Source organism: Macaca mulatta, chromosome 10, assembly GCF_049350105.2.
Source record: "Macaca mulatta isolate MMU2019108-1 chromosome 10, T2T-MMU8v2.0, whole genome shotgun sequence".
Classification (NCBI taxonomy): domain Eukaryota; kingdom Metazoa; phylum Chordata; class Mammalia; order Primates; family Cercopithecidae; genus Macaca; species Macaca mulatta.
This window is the reverse complement of record NC_133415.1, coordinates 5445804-5462110: the sequence shown is the minus strand read 5'-3', so window position 1 is coordinate 5462110 and position 16307 is coordinate 5445804. Positions and strand designations below refer to the sequence as shown.

The window sequence follows — 16307 nt, the reverse complement described above, 5'->3', positions numbered from 1 at the left end:
CCATCCCTTACTCCCAAGTCTGAGCCAAGCCCCTTCCCAGGTGTCCTCCAGACCCTGAAGTGCACTATCCAGCATGTCCTGCCACATCGAGGCTTCCTCTCCCCTCCTGGTTTTGTCTACTCTGAGAGCAGCAGCCCTGGCATGTAGGCCCAGCTGCCACTCAGTCAGCCCCTGATAGGTGCACCCCATATGCCTCCTGCCCTGATGTTAGGGGACCATGGCAAGGACCTGATGCCATGAAGCTCACAGGCCTCCAACTTTTGGGGCCAGAATCAAACTGCCCACTCCTTGTGCAACCAGCTGCTCCTTAAAGGTGATCAAATCTTGGGACTGAGAAATTTGTGGCCTCCCAACCTACAACTCTTCAAGAGTTCAAGGCAGGCTGTTTGTTTGTTTTTTGTTTGTTTGTTTTGTTTTTTGGTTTTTGTTTTCCCTCAACTCACCCACTTCCCACAATCTCATTTTTCCACCCTGACTTTTCCTTTAGCTGGACTGACTTCTTCTATATTTTATTTGAATGTTGGTGTTTCTAGTCCTGCTGGCTACCCACGAGGCAGAATGTCTATAAATGCAAAGAAATAGGACAGTTTGCCCGAGGAAGGGATTTCTTTAAAGTGAATTCTGAGTGTCTTTCCTCTTTCGGAATGTTCCTTCTCCCTAAGGGCTCCCTCCTCTGGAATGCTCCCTCTCCCTGGAGTGTTCCCTTTCTCTGGAGTGCTCCCTCTTCCTGGAGTGCTCCCTTTTCCTGCAGTGCTCCCTCTCTCTGCACTGCTCCCTCTCCCTGAGGGTGTCCTCTCCCTGCAGTGCACCCTGAACCCTCTCCCTGTAGTGTTCTCTCTCCCTGAGTACTCCCGCTCCCTGAGTGCACCCTCTCCCTGAGTGCTCCCTCTCCTTGCAGTGCACCCTGCACCCTCTTGCTCCCTCTCCCTGGAGTGTTCTCTCTCCCTGAGTACTCCGTCTCCCTGAGTGCACCCTCTCCCTGCAGTGCTCCCTCTCCCTTGGGTTCTCCCTCTCCTTTGGGTGCTCCCTCTCCCTTGAGTGCTCCCTCTCCCTTGAGTGCTCCCTCTCCCTGCAGTGCACCCTGCACCCTCTTGCTCCCTCTCCCTGGAGTGTTCTCTCTCTGAGTGCTCCTGCTCCCTGAGTGCATCTTCTCCCTGTAGTGCTCCCTCTGCCTGCAACTTTCTGCCCAAAGCGCTCTCCACATTCTTCTCCTGATGAGAAGCTGCTCATCTTCCTTGAGGCTCAACTCAGGCGGCCACCTCCCAGGAAGGCTTCCTGGACTCCTCCATTGCCTTCTCTGTTGTCCCACGCACCATGCCCACCCCCTCATGCTTCCGTTCTCACCGCATTCACCATCTGTGTCCTTATCTTCCCTCCCCACCTCTCCTGCCTCTAGCCAGGCTCTCAGCCCCCAAATGGCAGACCAGTGTCTCAAGCCTTTGGGGAGGCAGGGGTCTGTCCCAGTGCTTAGCCCAAAGGAGGCCTCCGTGAGTCAGCTGCTGAAAGCCAATAATCCCAGGCACCTTGGCTGGGAAGGATCCAGCCCTGTACGCCATCCCCATCCTTGAAAGACTGATCTTATTCATGCATATCTGGGGAACCCGGAAGCATGCTTAGAGGTCTCTACAACCTCCTCTTTTAGCTCTGGGGAAACCGAGGCCCAGACAGGGAGCATCTTGCCCAAGGTCACCTTCTCTGAACCTCTTCCTCCTGTCCTGAGCCCTTGCCATGGCAGAGCTGAGCTCCCCAGCACCTTAGCAGAAATGAACCTGTGTGCGTGCCCCCCCCACACTGGTGTGCGTGTGCACATGCGCAGGGACCCTCACAGCCACTGCCTCCGCAACATAGGCAGGCAGCGCTCACAGACCCCTAATCAGGTGAGGATACCGAATCTCTGGAGGACAAGTGACGGGTCGACAGTCAGCTGCGGGGCTGGGACATCAGACTCTGGGTTGTGGTTCTGTCGCCTATCACAAATGTGCCCAATCCAAATTTACAGAAGGTGCAGGAATCGCCTGGGCAAGCACAGGTGCATAAAAATCAGCTTCAGGTGCCTACCTGGCACATGTGCTTTTTCTGTCTTGTCTGTTTAGACCATGTCTAAGCAGTTGGGGACAGGTGCCACAGGACCCGCATGTGGGCCTGGCGCCTTTCAGGGCTCACTTAGGCACATTGTAGTTTAGCAGCTCTTGGTGAGGTCCCTGTCCTTTCTCTATGCACATCCACTTGCGGCCCCAGAAGACCCTGTAGACAAGCTGTTGTCCCTGTGACAGGGAACCCCAGTGGCAGGGACTGCGGCACAGCCCAGGAAAACAGGACCATGCAGTTTTTACAAGGGACATTGGTAAAAGGTTGATGACAGATGTTATTTTCCAGGAAAAAGTCAAGACGCTGAATTGAAAGTTCACCCTGGGCTGTGGGGAAGAATTTGCCCCAAGCGGAGAGAGGAGGCGAGAGAGCCCCTCTCCATGCAGCAGGGCTGTCCCTGGGTTTGGACGGTTATTGGGGGCGGCCTTTATTTCCTTACTGATCATTTATAGCATCTTTAAAAGTCAACCTAATAAAATAAAAATAAGACGGGCAGGAAGGAGGGAGAGGCAGTCACCTACAAGAGTCTAAAATCTTTTGGACCTGGTCACAAAGAGACGCTCTCCAGGAGGGTCGCCAGGGCCGCAGGGTCCGGGGCTAGGCCCGGGATCCAGCTAAGCCCTGGCCAACATGCGGACACATGTACACACCCGGACACACCCGCACACACCCGCACACGCACGCGCCCGTGGGCCGCGCCCCGCCGCGCCGGGGCCCGCATTGGCATTCCGCGCCGTTCCCAGCCCGCGGCGCCGCGCGGGGACAGTGGCGCATTGTTCCCCGGACACGCCGGGCGGCGCAGCGCCCTCGGGGCTTGGCGCGGCCCCGCCGCGATTTGCATGCGCTCCAGTCACAAAGGTTCAAGGTCAGGAGCGCCGGGCGGCCCAGCCCCGCCCGGCCCAGGAGCTATTCTTCGCCCTGGCGGCGGGAATTCCTTGCCGCCCGCGCCCGGGACGCCCCTGCGCGTGAATGGCCGAGCGCCGCCACCGTCTGAGGCGCTTTGTGTCTCGGCCCGGCCAGCTGGGCCCGCGAGGGACGTGCCAGCTCGGCCGGCGGCGCCCCCGCGCCAGCGCCCCTCGCCCATGCTAATCAGCCTGGCAGCGCGTCTGGGCGGGCGGCCCGGTCCGGCCTGGGAGCCCCTCACGTTCCCTGCCGGGAGTCCCCTCCTGCCAGGCCCCCTCCCCTAGCTTCCCCTACTGCCAGGAGACCCCACTTACTCTGCCAGGGGCTCCCCACGACCCTAGCTGTCAGGTGCCTCCACCCGATTCCACCTCCACGCCCCCCGCCAGAAGGCCCCCTCTCCAGCTGCCCTGAGTGCCCTCTGCCCGGCCAGAAGCGCGGGTGCACCTTGCAGGAATGGCTGATGGGGAGCCTGGGGCCTACGACCCTTCTGGGACTCTGACACGACTCTCTGTGGGGCCTGCGGTCATCTTCTCTCAGCCTCAATTTCCCCTGAACAATGAGGCAGGTTGCCCTTCATGATCTCCAGAGGCACGTCCAGAGCTGGGGTCTCCCAGCAGATGCAGGTAAGGTAGTGGTAAAGATGGCATTCCCCCAGCTCCCGCCTGCTCTGCCATTATCCAGTCTGCTGGCCTGTGGACAGTCACCCTGAGCCCTGAGTCTGGGTCACCGTCTCCAGAGACGTCTTGAGGACTAACAGAGCTGAGCGTTCCACGTTGGGACGGCCCTCAGAGCGTGCTGCCCTTATCATCTTCCCACAAGGTAGCCCTGCTCAGGCAATATTATGATTCACCCACTAGACTGGGAGCCTCGAGTGGGCAGGAACTTCTGTATTCCCACAGCACAGTGGCACCCGGGACGCACTGAATGACCTCACAGTTGGATAGGTGAATGCCCCCCAGTGTGGGTCACTCTGTGCAATGGTGGATGGGGACAGGCCACCGCATTTGGCATTTCCAGTACTTGGAAAGAGGCTCAGAGCCTTTCTTGGGAGGCGGGAGCAAGCTTCTCCTGGGAGATCCCCACTGGGTGTTTGGGCTCCATTGTCCAACAGGAACGTCCCCACCCGCAAGCCTCTGGGGAAGCAAGGAAGTTGTCCTTCTGCAGAAAGCTGTGTGCAGGCACACACAGTGCCTGGCCAGGATGCCCATCACGAGGTCCAGAAACTGGAGCTGCAGACCTGGGGCCTCCGGCATGAGGCTGCCAAGGACCCACAGCTTCATGTAGCATCTGTCCTCCTGGCACGTTTGAAGCCAGCGGCCCCACCAGATACCAGAGACAGCCCCCAGTGTTGGGGGCATCATGCTCGAGGATGCATTTCCCCAGAGCACAAGAACCTGGGCCCTGTAGACAAGCAGCCCCAGCCAAGTCTCAGGCCCAAGAAAGAGGGACAAGGTGAGGTGGTGAAATGGGCACCAGAGGAGGGAAGCCAACCTCAGACAGACCCTCAGACAGCAGAAAATCTAGCCTGGGGGTTCGAAGCCTTTCCCCAGCCCTCTCCCATTTCCCTCCAAACCTTAAATATGAAGTAGACATAATTACACGTACCTCGCTGCTCTAAGAATCACTCAGGGCCAGATGCAGTAGATCATGTCCGTAATCCCAGCACTTTGGGAGACTACGGGGGGCGGATCACTTGAGCTCAGGACTTCCAGACCAGCCTGGGCAACATTAGTGTGATACCTTGTCTCCACAAAATAATAATAATAATAAGGCCGGGTGCAGTGACTTATGCCTGTAATCCCAGAACTTTGGGAGGCCAAGGCGGGCAGATCACTTGAGGTCAGGATTTTGAGACCAGCCTGGCCAACATGGTGAAATCCCATCTCTACTAAAAACACAAAATTAGCCTGGTGTGGTGGCGCATGCCTATAGTCCCAGCTACTGAGGAGGCTGAGGACGGAGGATTGCTTGGGCCCAAGAGGTCAAGGCTGCCGTGAGCCATGATCACACCACTGCACTCAGCCTGAACAAGACCCTGTCTCAAAATAAAGAATCACTTAGAAGCCTGGATGTTACCCTCCCTAGCACTGTGTTGCTAGCATCAGTTTCATATGCGTCCCTAACCCCGTCCCTGCTTAGCTGGCTGGATACCACTCCCAGCTCTTTTCCAGCCACCCCAGCTTTGTCCTGCACATGGTACTCTCCTGCCCACGGAACGCCCTCTCAGCCTGCTGCTTGCCAATGAGCTCATCCTGCAAGGCTTGGTTCAGATACCACCTCCTCCAGGAAGCTGCCCCTGATCCTTTCCTCCTCCCTTTTCCCACCTGCCTAGGTTTTTGATGCCATGATAAGGAATTTGGCTGCAGATCCTAGGGCAGTAGGGAGCCACTGCAGGCTCTAAACAGGGAGCAGTGACCCAGCGACTCTCCGTGGTGGCCTCTGCAGGCAGCATGCAGACAGGGGTGCTCAGACATCCGGAATTCACAGGCTGGTCAAATTTCAAAGGAGTATTGCAGACCTACGGAAGATTGCCAACTTTCTATTTTTCCTATGTTGGGGCCTTTAGAAAAATAATTACAATTTCCCTTTTTGAGAGAATATCTTTAAACCAAAAAAAAAAAAAAAAGTAAGAAGACAATCTCAGGACAAAGGCCCTTCCTTTGTGCTGGATAAACAGAGCCTTTGGAAAACTTGACACATGGTCCTCACATTTGATGGTTGGAAAACAGCTAGCGGTGGTATCCGGCCTAACAGTTGGAACTGTGATCAGGGCTGGGCCTCCATATGGGTGGGGCCTCCTCTCGGCATCCCTTCCTGCCCCAGACCACAGGTTTCCTGAACCCCCCTAGACCAGGTGGGTTTCCTGGCTGGTCCCCTGGCTGCGCTCAGGCCCTCTAACCTGGCGGTTCTCAGAGGTCAACTCAGATGAGTATCGAGCTGGCCAGTGTGACGAGTGCCCACCACGGGGAGGCCCCTGGGGCAGTCTGCAGCTCCAGCACTCATGGATCACTGCAGCCTCAACCTCCTGGGCCCAAGCAACCCTGACTTCAAGACACGAGGATGCTTATGAGAATAGAGAGGAGGGGACAAGGCACAGATGCCCTCTGTCCCCACAGTGTGAGGCAAGGAGCAAACATGTGTGTGCGCAGGAGCCTGGGGCCACCCATGGTGGAGGGAATGCCTGATGCATGACCAGCCTGAGTGGAGAGTCCACACTGAGCCTTGTGGATTGTTCTAGAAGGAGATTCATCGTCCCTTCCAAGGGCAGGCTGTACTGTGGATGTTCTGCTGATGAGACAGTGGGTACCATCAGTAATTAGCATTGAAATCCTGTGCTCAGCCTCAGAGCTGGGAGGCCCAGGGTGACTACTGAGGACAGCCCAGCATTGAAGACAGGCCTGAAGATGATTAGGGGCAGGGTTACACTGCTAACACCTGCTCTATTAGGTGACGTTAATTTGTAATCTTGTTTCCAGCTTTCCTTTGCCTTTTAATCCTTCTTTGTCAAGAACAAATTTCAAGCTATCCTGTTTCCCAATGATCACATTCGAAACGGGAGGTCTGGATTAATCTCTGACCAGCATTGGCCCATGTATCAGTGCTCAGCCGCTTGCTTTAACCAGGCTGTGTTGTCCTAGGCTTGCTCCTACAAATATGATGTGACTCGGCCGGGCGTGGTGGCTCAAGCCTGTAATCCCAGCACTTTGGGAGGCCGAGACGGACGGATCATGAGGTCAGGAGATCGAGACCATCCTGGATAACCCAGTGAAACCCCGTCTCTACTAAAAAATACAAAAAAAAAAATTAGCCGGGCGAGGTGGCGGGCGCCTGTAGTCTCAGCTACGCGGGAGGCTGAGGCAGGAGAATGGCGTGAACCCGGGAGGCGGAGCTTGCAGTGAGCTGAGATCCGGCCACTGTACTCCAGCCTGGGCGACAGAGCCAGACTCCGTCTCAAAAAAAAAAAAAAAAAAAATATGATGTGACTCAGCACTCATGTCAGGCCCTGGGCTAGGCACCAAGGACGCTCAAGACACAGTCCTTAGCCGGGCACAGTGGCTCACGCCTGTAATCCCAGCACTTTGGGAGGCCAAGGGGGATGGATCACCTGAGGTCAGGAATTCGAGACCAGCCTGACCAACATGGAGAAATCCTGTCTCCACTAAAAATACAAAATTAGCCAGATGTGGTGGCGCATGCCTGTAATCCCAGCTTCTCCGGGAGGCTCAGGCAAAGAATCACTTGAATCCAGGAGGTAGAGATTGCAGTGAGCCGAGATTGCTCCGTTGCACTCCAACTTGGGCAACAAGAACGAAACTCTGTCTCAGACAAACAAACAAACAAACAAAAAACAGTCCTTGCTGTCTTGTAACCAGAGGCAGGAATAGCCTATGTCTCAGGAGTGGCTTGTCATGGCCAAGGGATCCATCCTGGAAAGCTTCCCGGAGGAGGCGGTAGCTGAGTGGAGCCTTGCACAGGGTAAGTGCTCACTAGTGTCAGCTACTGTTGTTATTCCCAGCAGGAGTAAGAGGGGAGAAGCTCTGATCACCATGCAAGTGGGAAGAGCATCTCCTTCAGAGGGAACAGCATTCGAGAAAAGGCAAGGAGTTCTCGCCCAGCCAAGTGGGGGTGGGGCGGGGAGTTGGTGGTCAGCGATGGGGAAGTGGGGGGAGGTGAAGAGGCTGGAAAGAGAAGCAGGGGGCCAACCCTGCTTTGGTTCTTAAAACAAAAGGGTTTTTTTTTTCTTTTTTTTTTTAGGTGGGGACAGGAGTTGTGCACATTTGGGAAACCGCTCTGGCAGCGGCCCAGCCCCGGGGGAGGAGGCTGCAGTTAGGGAGGCCACTATTTGGGCAAGGGGAAGTGTGGCCATGGGGAGGGGAGGAGCCCAGGCTGAATTACAGGGGAGGTTTTAGGAAGGACAGCCAGGACTTGTACATCTGCTGGCCCCAGGGCCCTGGCTCATGCTCAGAATGGACAGATGCGGAAGGGGTGCCCCAGGTCAGCCTTGGTGTGGGGCTGAGGCCCTGTGCAACTGGGCTTAGTGGGGTGGCCACTGGAATATCCTGCAAGACACCCCGATGCTGCTGTGACGGAGGGACCTGATGGTGGGAGGCTGCAGGGGGATCCTGGTAGTGGCTGCTTCATACGGGCGTCCTGTTTCCCAGCAAAGATGGATCAAGGACTATGGAGCCCGCAATTGTGGGGCTGCCCTCCACACCAGAGTGAAGAGCCAGAGGGGCCTGGTGGAAATGTGCAGGGCATGTCACACCCACACCTAAGGAAAGGGCCCAGTCCTACAGCACCAGCAACCAAGCAGTTAAAAGTATTCTGTGGCTCCCAGGGTCACAGAGTGGAGCCTTCCCCAGAGTCAGGAGCCTGGATTCAGGGTCATTGTCCCTGCAGAGCTCAGAGCCCAGATTCTCCCTGCCCCACCTCACTCTCTTTGGGATTGATTGCTCAGCAAAGACAAAAAGACGGCGGTCCTCCATGGACCAAAGCCCCTGAGCCAGGGCCCATCCCCCAACAGTGGTGTTCCTGCTATAACAGGTCCCTCCCGGGTAGGATGAGACACCTCTGTGTAAAAAAACACGTCCACACACACTCCCGCGATATTGATGCAAAAACAATCTGTTCGCTCTTCCTAGAGTACTGACCGGTAATACTATATTCAAAAGCCTTTAAAAAAGCAAATCCTCAGTGAAGTTACAATTATTCTCCTGGGAGTACACCAAGGGAATTATTAGAGATGTATGACAAAGATGTTCATAGCAGCAGGTTTGTAAATCACCTAGACAGCCAATCATCAAGAGTGAGGTAAAGAAGTTACATATGGGACATCTGAACAACGGATTCTTCTGCAGTCATTTAAGTGTGATCTAGAAATATTTAAAGAGGAGGTGAGTGGTTTGCTGCATATTAGTGAAAGTGCAGAGAGTAAAACGTGACATATGACCACGGTGATTTCAAATATGTATTACAAAAAGACAAGAAAGGCTGGACAAATATCCACCTGAATGTCAGCTGTGTTTCTCTGAGCTGGACTTCTATCTATTTGTTATGGTCTCAGAGATGCTTTCCCATGTTTGCAAATTTGCAGATGATGAACATATATCATCTATGTTTGCAAAAGGAATCAGTCGTGTGTGTGTGTATATGTGTGTGTGTGTGTATCTCAATGGCACAGAAATAAAAGGCCAAGTTAAAGATGCATAATGACTCACTGCTTCCCCAAAGCAAGTTTTCTCTCTCCCAGCTTGGAAATTATTACGGAAAATGCCAGATGTGTGAGGCCTGGCTTGGACCCTGTTTGTCCAGAGCTGGGCTCCCCAGAAGGGCCATCCCCAACCACCTAGGCACGGTCACCTAGGAGGAGCTGGTTACGTGTGCAGGCCTTGTTCCATGCAACCATTCTTGGGACCAGAATCTAAGAAATATCTTTTTTTTTTCCCCTCCAGAAATGTCTTTGTGTGTATGTAGCAAAACATACATAACAAAATTTACCATTTACCATTTCAGTAGCATTAAATAGATCCACATTGCTGGACAACCATCACCATGATCTGTCTCCACAACTTTTTCATCATCCCAGACTGAAACTCCATACCTATTAAATAATAACCCCTCGGTCTGGCCGGGCGCGGTGGCTCAAGCCTGTAATCCCAGCACTTTGGGAGGCCGAGGCGGGCGGATCACAAGGTCAGGAGATCGAGACCACAGTGAAACCCCGTCTCTACTAAAAATACAAAAAATTAGCCGGGCGCGGTGGCGGGCGCCTGTAGTCCCAGCTACTCAGGAGGCTGAGGCAGGAGAATGGCGGGAACCCGGGAGGCGGAGCTTGCAGTGAGCCGAGATCGCGCCACTGCACTCCAGCCTGGGCAACAGCGTGAGACTCCGTCTCAAAAAAAAAAAAAAAAAAAAAAAATAACCCCTCGGTCTCTACTCTCCCCAGTGCCCAATAAGAACTGCTTTACTTCTGACTCTGTGAATTTGACTACTCTCGGGACGTCGTACAGGTGGAATCGTACACTACGTGCCCTTTCGTGTCTGGCTTACTTCACTGCGCATCATGTTTTCAAGGTTTATCCACGTCATATCATGTGTCACAACTTCATTCCTTTTGAAAGCTGCGTAATATCCCATTATATATAATAATTATAAATATTATATATATAATATATCACCTTTTCTTTCTCCATTCATCTACCTGTGGACACTGGGGCTGTTTCTACCTTTTGTCTATTATGCATAATGCTGCTTCTTTTTTGTACCAAAAGTGTACAAATATGTGTTAGTGTTCCTGTCTTCAATTATGGGGGTATATACTTAGGAGTGGAATTGCTGGGTCCTGTAGTAGCTCTGTGTTTACGTTTTTGAGGAACTCTCATACTGTTTTCCACAGCAGGTGCACAATTTTACATTCACATTCCCACTAACAAAGCTAACATTTCCACCAACAGGGCTCATTTTTACATCTTTTGTAAAGACGAGTTCTCACTAAGTTGTCCAGGCTGATCTCCAGCTTGGTTTTTTTGTTTGTTTGTTTGTTTTTTTAGAGTTTCACTCTTATTGCCCAAGATGGAGTGTAATGGCACAATCTCGGCTCACTGCAACCTCTACCTCCCGAGTTTAAGCAATTCTTCTGCCTCAGCCTTCCGAGTAGCTGGGATTACAGGCGCCTGCCACCACGCCTGGCTAATTTTTGTATTTTTAGTAGAGACAGGGTTTCTCCATGTTGGCCTGGCTAGTCTCAAACTCCCGACCTCAGGTAGTCCGCCTGCCTCAGCCTTGGTCTTGAGCTCTTGAGCTCAAGCAATCCTCCTGCCTTGGCTTCTTAAAGTGTTGGAATTACAGGGGTGAACCACCACGCCCACCAGGAGTTCTTTATATATTCTGCCAATGAGAGATATTTTTTGTATATACAGTACTGGAGTTTAAACCAATTGTTAAAATACTAATTCATTACTTTTTAAATTTGGAAAACATAAAAAGGGAGGCACAAGAAGCATTCGTGTTTATATGCTTTGACTCAGCAGTTCCACATCTAGGGATTGGATATGCACAGATTTAGCTGCAAGAATGTTTATTGTAAAAGAAAGAAGTAAGGAAGAGATGAAACGGGAAACAACATCAATATCCAATAATCTCACATGGGTTAAATAGAATACAGCCCCGCTGTGTATGATCACAAACAATGCTGTGAATGAACACTAAATGATGTGTGACATTTAGAATATAGCCACGGTTACAAAGACAAAGTTGCAAAGCAATATTTAGAGCATGATCCATTTTTTTTGTCTCAACAAATGCATAATTGCGTAAAAAGAAAGAATGTCAAATGTTAACAATGGTGATCTCGTGTGAGGGAATCTCAGGGTACTTTTTTTCTTTGTATTTTTTTACCAGTTTTCCAAATTTCATGCAATAAGCCACAAGCGTATATACAATGTTATCCCGATTATGTAAATATCTACATATTTAGATAAAAAGATACTCCAGGCCAATATTTTGCTTGGTGACTAGGAAAGGTTTCTCCTTTTCTTTCTTTGTACTCGCCTAGGTTTTACAAATTCTCCACCGTCTGGTGGTTTTACCTCGTTTAGGGAGGGGAAAAATATAGGAAAAGTTGTTAAACTTTAAAGTGGAGATCCAATTTGCGCGAAAGCTCGGAATCAGCCCCGCGGCCAGCAGCCGCACGGAGGAACCGCCCAGACCCCGCCCCGGCCCAGCTAGGCCCCGCCCCACAGCTACGGCCAGCCTAGCCTTACGCTGAGCTTTCTGAGCGGGCCGCGCAGAGGCCCCGCCCAGGCCCCGCCCGCTCGACAGCCACGCAACATCCGCACAGCCCGCGGCCTGGGATCTAGGAGACGGTCACCCAGAGGCCCCGCCCTTGGCGCGTAGAGGCCCGGCCCCAGACTTGGCCCCGCCCCCTCAGCTGCGGCGCTACGTCAGCACGGCCCGCCGCACCCTCGCTTGGGCTTCCGGAACAGGCCGCGCCAAGGCCCCGCCCCGCGGCCGCACCAGGCCTCGCCCCTTTGGCTACGGCACTGCGTCCTCGCCGCACGTCGCGCCCTCGTCCTGGCTTCCGGGACGGGACGGAAGAGCGGGCGGGACCTTCCAGTACAAGGCGCCGCGGCTTCCGCCCGGGAGGGTCGCTGATCCCAAACGAGGTTGTGCGCGCTTCCTGCGATGGTGTTTTGCTGTCCCCGTTCAGCCCCAGGTGCGCGGGACGTAGAAGCCAGACAGCCGGGAGGCGGAGATGAAAGGGGCCGCGCGTGCCAGGCCCTGCTGCAGCCCCCGAGAGGTCGGAGGCGCGGAGCCAGGGCTGACCCTGTGCGCACTGGGTCGGGGGCCATCCCGCGTCTCAGCCTGCGCTGGACGCACCACCCGGGCAGAAAAGTGACATCAGAACCTTAGGCTCCGTTGTCAACCACGGTTACTGATGTCACCCGTTTGCACAGGGAGGAAGGTGTGACCTAGGGAGGCGTCCTCCTGTCCTAGTCAGGGTCTGCTCTGGGTGGGAGGGATTGTAGGACCCCCTCTCTACTGGCTGTCACAGCCTAAGCTGGTGAACTGTTTCTAGCTAGAGTGCCTCTTCGGTGAAGTCTAAAGCCACGAGATGACAACGGCAGCTGCCGTGTATTGAAAAGCACGTGCCAGGCCATCCTGGACTTACCGGTAAATGTGTTATCTCAGTAATCCTGGCAGCTGTATTAACGTGCATGCCAGCCCCTTTCACAGATGAGGGGCTGAGGTCAGAGAAGCAGCTTGCCAGAGTCCCTGGAGGGCAAAGGGGCACAGCCTAGATTTGGACCCAGATCTCTGATTCTGAATCTCAGCGGTTAGCCTGTGCGCGGACCCGGCATCCTGTGATAATAGTTTCCCTTCAATAGGTGTAGCTGCCTGTCAGCTCCGTTGGTTACCTTAGCTCACTGCTGCCTCCTCGAGTTGGAAGACCCGCTTACCCATAGCTAAGCCCCTCTCCCAACTCTGAAGGTGCTCAGCATCCCTGAGCTTGACCCAAGTTCCCTGGAAATTCCCACCCACCTGTTACCCCAGATCTCCCAATACTCTGCCTCCCTTTGCTTGAGGTGGGAAAGGATGCCCTCTGCCCAGGATCTGAATGGCCGGTGTGCAGCGCCAAGCCTGCTGGGCCTATGGTGGCAGGGCTGCAAGTGCACGACAGAACACACCCAGGGTGCTCACACAGTGCCAAGCCAGCCCCCAGGGTGCTGAGGCTGCCCTGCCTCTCCCCTCTGTACCCCGCCCTCCCTTGTAATGCAGAGGCCGAAAGTCTTGGCTTTCCGGGTAGGTAGATGCTGGACGTCAGCAGCAGACAGGGCACCCCAGCACAATGAGCCCGCAGCAGTCCAGACTTTCTAGCCTCCAAGTGTACCTCAGAGCGGAAGCTGCGCATTTGATTTTTTTTTTTGGCTCCATATTAAAGAACAAAGCATGGGAACTGGACAGGCCCCTCTGTAAACAGAAAACACATGTTTTCTGAGAGAATGGGCACTTCCTCTCCTGGTTTCATCTCCCATGGACAGAGGTCTCCTTAGGCCTGCTGACTTCAAGACCAGGGAGGCTGCAGACAGAAGGCTGAGAGGAGGTGATTCGTCTTTGCTCAACTCGCCTTCTTGAATGGGGGCAAAGACAAGTGCTAGAGGTCTGCTTGGCAGTGGGGTGTGGTCTGAGGAGGGAGGCCCCTCAGAGACCGGAACAGGAAGTGGGGGTCTGGACCATTTGTGTCCTCCAAGCACACTGCAATCATTTAGGGTTCTACCCGAACTAGCTCCAGGTGAACGTGTGTTCTTTGGAGCCTGCTAGCCACAAATGGGCAGAGACCTCTAACTCAGATGAGAAGCCTGTGTCTGCAAAGAACGGGCATTCTGGGACTGAGTACCCACTGCTGTGTGGCCTTGGGCAAGTTTCTTAACCTCTCTGGGCCTCACATTTCTCATCTGTAAAAGCAGGATAACAGTAGTTATTTAGGATTAAATAAGATCATGGAAAATGCCCCATTGGACACATAACTAGGAGCTAATTAATAAGTGAGCAAAATCAAATATTGTCTCTGTTTCAATGCTGAGCTATTGTAGAGTGGCCCAAGAATCCTCTACAGACTCCCGGGGTGCCCGTACTCCAAAGAGCACCTCCTCTTCCCCTGCCTTCTGTTGAGCACAGCCACTCCCAGGCGGCTGTGACACCTTTCTGGAAGCAGCCATCTTGCGGACAGATCATCCCTTTGAATCTCCCCGGCAGCCTGAACTTTGTCCTTGAGGGGAGATTTGATTTGGGGAAATCATCAGACATCCTTTAAGACAAGTCTGCTGAATGGATGCTCAGAAGCCAAGCCAGGGCCTCCTGTCCGGTTCAGTCTGGCCTCATGCGCTGAAGGCAGTATACAAAGGATCTGGACTGGATCATCGCCACTGGTTTTGGTGGGTGTGAGCAACGTGTCCGTGTGTGTGTGCGTGTGTGTGTATGAAAACAGAGATATTCACACACACTCCTAAGCTCAGTGGACGAACCAAACCAAAGCCTGCCTAATGAACATGAGGCTGCCTTTCATCTCTCAGCCCACAACTTGATTTTCATGGAAATTTCTCTGTGTGGGAAAATTACAAGCATTTCTGAATACAGGCAAGTGTGTGAGAGTGCGGCAGCATGTTGTCCTGGAATACTGGGATTTAGAGGTTGGGTTCCCCCAGTCTGTTCCTAACCAGCTGTGTGGCCTCTGGCTCCTTTCTTCACCCCCTAGCCCTTGGTTTCCGCATCTTAAGTGCTCCAGGAGGGAAACACACAGGCTGTGCCCACATGCGTGGGCATTCACAGCACGTGCTGGTGACATTGCTTATTAAAACATTGTAAACATTAATTGGCAGTCACAAAGTTCTAGTCACAATAGCAGACATTTTTAAAAATCAGAAACAGGCCAGGCACAGTGGCTCACGCCTGTAATCTCAGCACTTTGGGAGGCCGAGGTGGATCACTTGAGCCTGGGAGGCGGAGGTTGCAGTGAGCCAACCTTGCACCACTGCACTCCAGCCTGGGTGACAGTGAGACCCTGTCTGAAAAAACAAACAAAGAAACAACAGAAACAGTTCAATTGTCCATCGGTAGATGAGTGGGTAAACAAATATCAATAGGCGTATGATAAAATATCACAAAGCAGCAGTAAAAAGGAATGAGCCATTGATAGACGCAACAACATAGATATCAGGATCCCGAGCAAGAGTTCATACACCATGAGTTTTAAATTTTTTTTTTTTTTTTTTTTTTGAGACGGAGTCTCGCTCTGTCACCCGGGCTGGAGTGCAATGGCCGGATCTCAGCTCACTGCAAGCTCCGCCTCCCGGGTTCATGCCATTCTCCTGCCTCAGCCTCCCGAGTAGCTGGGACTACAGGCGCCCGCCACCTCGCCCAGCTAGCTTTTTGTATTTTTTAGTAGAGACGGGGTTTCACCGTGTTAGCCAGGATGGTCTCGATCTCCTGACCTTGTGATCCGCCCGTCTCAGCCTCCCAAAGTGCTGGGATTACAGGCTTGAGCCACCGCGCCTGGCTGAGTTTTAAATTTTTTTTAAAAATAAATTAAAAGTGATCTACAGTGGTTGGATTCAGATTGCTGGCTGCCAGGGAGTCAGAGACTGCCTGCAAGGGGCTCTAGGGAGCGTTTTGTGGGGATAGATATTTCTTTCTTGATCTCGGATATGTAACACGGTGCATACGTTTGTCAAAACTCATCAAACAGTAGAGGTGAAAGGGATTTTGCTGCATGGAACTTAGACTTCAATAAGGTGGATTTCAAAAATTAACTGGTATTTATATTTTATTTTTCAAATCTTGTAGAAAATAATAGACATAAAATGCTCACAACATATTCAACAAAGACTGTAAAATAACCTATAGTATGATCTAATGATTGTATATACATGAATATTTGTATTTATAACTTACGGTCCATTCATATAGATATGTGTACGCACACACACACATATGTATGCGTGCGCACATATGCACACATACAGTTTGGAAAATATAGCAGAAGGACTTTCAAACAAATGAACTCAGTAATTACCTCATGGGTAATTGTTTTCTTTTTAGTTTTCAATTCTAAATATTCTCTTAGTTTTTTCTTAATTCTAAATATCCTTTTAGGGGTGGTTTTTTTTTTTTTTTTTTTTACTTTTCTGTAATGAGCACTTTTTTTGTGGAAGAGGAGTCCTTTTTGCTTGCTATATTTTTCTTCTTTGTTAATTGACAATTGTATATATTCAGGGGTATGTTATGTATATGATAACACTTTTCTTTTTATAAACAAA

At 52.2% G+C, this 16307-nt stretch overlaps 1 protein-coding gene across 5 annotated transcripts in view; it reads left to right on the top strand.

The window, feature by feature from the left end:
• The first annotated feature begins 12011 nt into the window (after positions 1 to 12011).
• Positions 12012 to 16307, top strand: part of LOC114670339 (uncharacterized) — a 76972-nt gene continuing 72676 nt past the window's right edge. For 4 of the 5 annotated variants that reach the window (XM_077949327.1, XM_077949326.1, XM_077949324.1 and 1 more), the window contains exon 1: positions 12012 to 14426. The gene's annotated coding sequence lies outside the window, so the exon portion shown is untranslated. The remainder of the gene's footprint in view (positions 14427 to 16307) is intronic. The other variant, XM_077949325.1, reaches the window with a different exon arrangement.